Raw genomic sequence first — 4,413 nt, forward strand, 5'->3', positions numbered from 1 at the left:
GTGTCACATGATCTCACGCATATGTGGAATCTAATGAACAAAATAAACTGATGAACAGAAAAGGTCCAGAGACATAGAAGCATGAAGGAGATTATTGAATCTCAGAGGGAAGGCGGGGGAGGGTGGGTGGGTGGGAAGAGATCAACCAAAGAACTTATATGCATATGTATGCATAACCCACAGACTCAGACAGACTATAGGGTGGTGAAGGCCTGGTGTGGGGGGTGGGTGCGGGTTAATGGGGTCAATGGGGGGGGTGAAAGGGACATATGTAATACTTTCAACAATAAAGATTTTTTTAAAATCCTATTGGGATTTGGAATTTAATTTAATTTAATTTAGAGATTAATTGGGGAAAGTTAATAGCTTTATGATACTGAGTCTTACCATATAATAAATTGTTATAGCTCTCCATTTATTCATGCAGGTTCTTTTGGACGTCCAATCATGTTTCACATTTTTCTCAAAAATATTTTGTACATTTTTGTTATAGTCATTCTTTTATCCTCACCTGAGGATAAGCTTTTATTGACTCTGTGTGTGTGTGTGTGTGTGTGTGTGTGTGTGTGTGTGAGAGAGAGAGAGAGAGAGAGAGAGAGAGAGAGAGACATCAAGTGGTTGCCTCTCATAGGCACCTTGACCTGGGATCAAACCCACAACCTAGGTATATGCCCTAACTTGGAATCAAACCCGCAACCTTTTGATGTACAGGATGATGTTCCAACCAACTGAGCCACCCAGCCAGGGCTGTTATAGTTATTCTTAAGTGAGTAGGCAGAATTCTAAGATGGTCCCCAAGATTTCTACTCCTTGGTATACATGCCCTGTATAACTATCTTCCCTTGATTGTGAATATGAATATGAATTGTCACTCCTATGATTATATTACATTATGTAAGACTCCATCAATAGGTATCTCCTTTTTATTTCCTTATTACTGTGAATGGGCTTGTTTCTTTTTATGAATGGCTTCTTTTCATAAATTTCATTTTTAATTGATTATTTCTATTTTTATATGTTGATCTTTATCCTGAAACCCTGGTAAACTGTACATGGGGAAGAAATCTATCAACCTGAAGGAAACCAGATATTGAACTTACAAATACTTTGTCAGCTATTAGAAATATGTTTAAAAAGCAAAGTAAACTTGCCTACAGAGTTAAAGGAAAATGTGAGAACAATGCATCATGAATTAGAGAATATCAGTAAAACTATGGCTATCATAACAATGAAGCACATAGAAATTCTTGCATTTATTGGTATAATAACTAAAATGAAAAATTCACTAAAGAGCCTTATAGCAGATTTGGGTTGGCAAAAGAACAAATCAGCATATTTGAAAATAGGTCAACTGAGATTATCCACTCTGGAAAAAAAAAGAAAGAATAAAGAACAATTAACAGAGCCTCATGGGCCTGTGGGAAACCATCAAGTGTAGCAACCACCATGTGCATACTGACAGTGGCTATCTGGTTATCAGACAAAATAGGCTTTAAGACATAAATTATTATTAGAAATAAATAAGGACATTTTATAATGATGAAAAGATCAACCAGAAAGCCAAACAATTATAAATATACTAGGAGCCCAGTGCGCAATTTGAAATCGCGCGGTGCCACCCATCCTCCTGTCTGGCCCTGCCTCCCTCTATGGCCCTTGAAGCAGCTCCCTGCTGATCAGGCCCTCCCCCAGTGCACGCGTGGAGGCCCCTGCCACTCCGCCCCCGACGCTGCACGCACAACCTCCTGTCCAGTCGACCGGTTACAGCATTCTCATATTTCTCTATTATATATATATATATATATATATATATATATATATATATATATATATATATATATTTAACAATAAAATCCCAAAATACATGAAAAAAGATAAAGAAAAAATATGTACTAAAGATTAGCATAGAAATAAGTGAAACAGTAACAATAGAGAACATTAACTAAACAAAAAAAACTGGTTCACTGAAAAGTTGAAAAATGAAAGAATTGAAAGGGAGACAACCAACAATAATAATGGGAGATTTCAATACCCTACTTTCAGTCTTAGGTAGAAGATCACAGGGGAATAAAACACTTGCACAATGCTACAAATTAACTAAACCTAACAAGACATTCATTGAACACTCCCCAGAATGACAGTAAACTATAATTTCTTTTCAAATGTACATGGACCATTCTCCAGAAGAGACCATATGTTAGGCCCTAAAACAAAACTCAATAAACTTAATAGGCTTAAAATCATACAGCATATGTTTTTTGACCATAAGGTATGACAGTAGAAAACAATCATAGAAGGGAACTTTGATAATTCACAAATATGTGGAAATTAAACAATGCACTTTTAAATAATACAAAAGTGATCACAAGGGCAATTAGAAAACACTTTGAGATTAAAAACACAAAAATACCCAAACATATGGGATGTAGCTAAAGTAGTGCTAAGAGGGAAATTTATAGCTATAAACAGTTATATTGAAAAAGAAGAAAGATCTCAAACTATTAACATTCCACCTTAAAAAAACTAAGTAGAGCAAACTAAATCCAAAGCAAGAAGAAAAAAAGATGCAATAAAGACTAGCATAGAAATAAGTGGAACAGAGACTAGAGTAACAATAAAGAACATTAACTAAACAAAAAAACTGGTTCATTGAAGAGGTCAGCCACCTCAACCTGGTGTCCATAGACTTTTGTAGTGGCCTCAGGGAATCATCAGGGTGAAGCCAGCATAGTTCATAAGGCCCAAGTGGATGAAGACTTGGCCATGTCAAGGAGGGCTCTCCACGGTAACAATGGTGCTGGTCGGACATGCAAAGGGATAATGGCCCCCATCCAAGAGTTGCACAACTCAGTCTTTCCCCAAATCTGCCAGGACCTCCTCAAGAATCCTTCCAAAAATTCTGCCCTGCAGGACTAGGCTGGCCACAGCCCACTGACAGTATTGCAGAGGGAAAAATCTCAGAGTGATGGACCTGCCAGGATTCTGGAGGTTGGAGCTAGTGGTTCTCCTTTGGAGGGGGGCTAGTGGATTTCCCATGGGAGGTGGGGTATCACTGCTCTGGTGTGTAGGGGGCAGAGTAGTGGATTTCAATACCCTACTTTCAGCAATGGATAGATCATCTAGATAGAAAATAAGGAAACATTTGACTTGAACTATACTTTACAGCAAATGAGCCTAAAAAGATATACAGAACTTTCCACCCAACAATAGCAGAATAATACTCTTTTCAAGTGCACATGGAACATTCTCCTAGATAGATTATATATTAATTCAAAATACAAGTTTTAATGAGTTTAAGGAGACTGAAGTCATAGCATTTGTTTCTCTAACCACAATGGTATGAAACTAGAAACCAATAATAGGGAGAAAAATGGGAAATTCATAATGTGTGGAAATTAAACAATACTCTCATGGTCATTCAATATATCAAAGCAAATAAAAAGTATTTTTAGCCCTAGCTGGTTTGGTTCAGTGGATAGAGCGTTAGCCCATGGACTAAAAGGTCCCGGGTTCAATTACAGTCAAGGGCACAAACCTGGATTGCAGGCTTAATCCTGGGCCCTGGTAGGGATGCATGCAGGAGGCAGCCAATTTATGAGTCTCTCTCACATTGATGTTTCTCTCTCTCTGTCTCTCCCCATCCCTTTCACTCTCTCTAAAAATCAATGGAAAAATATCCTCAAGTGAGGATATTTTTTTAAAAAGTATTTTTATACAAATAAAATTGAAACACAACATATCACACCTTATGGGATGTAGCAAAAAGAGGGTATTTTATAGCAATAAATGCCTAGATTAAGAAAAATAGAAATACCTCAAATGAGCAACCTAACTTTACCTGGTATACCTCAGGGAACCAGTAAAAAAAGAACAAATTAAGCCTAAAGTTAGCAGAAGGAAGGAAATAACAAAGGGTAGAGAAGAAATGCATGAAAGAGAACACAAAAAACAATAGAAAATATCAAAGAAACTAAGCTTTTTTAAAGAAAAATGAAACAAAATTGTCAAACTTTGAGCTAGACTAATAAGAAAGAGAAACTCAAATAAATAAAGTCAAATAAAATAAGAGTCATTATTACTGATACCACAGAAATACATGGATAATAAGAGACTATGTACTACAAACAATTATGTGGCAACAAATTGGATAACCTAAAAGAAATGGAGTGAATCATGAAGAATTAGAAAATCTGAACGGACTGATTCAATTCAAGAGATTGAATCAGTAATCAAAACCTTGTAACACAGAAAAATCCCAGGAACAGATGGTTTCACTAGTGAAATCTACCAAACATTTAAAGAAGAATTAATGCTGATCATTCTGAAACTCTTTCAAAAAAGTAAAGAGGAAGGAACACTTCCAAACTCAATTTGTGAACCAGCATTACCGAATACCAAAACCACTTAAGGACA

The sequence above is a fragment of the Myotis daubentonii genome, chromosome X (assembly GCF_963259705.1).
Source record: "Myotis daubentonii chromosome X, mMyoDau2.1, whole genome shotgun sequence".
Taxonomy (NCBI): Eukaryota; Metazoa; Chordata; class Mammalia; order Chiroptera; family Vespertilionidae; genus Myotis; species Myotis daubentonii.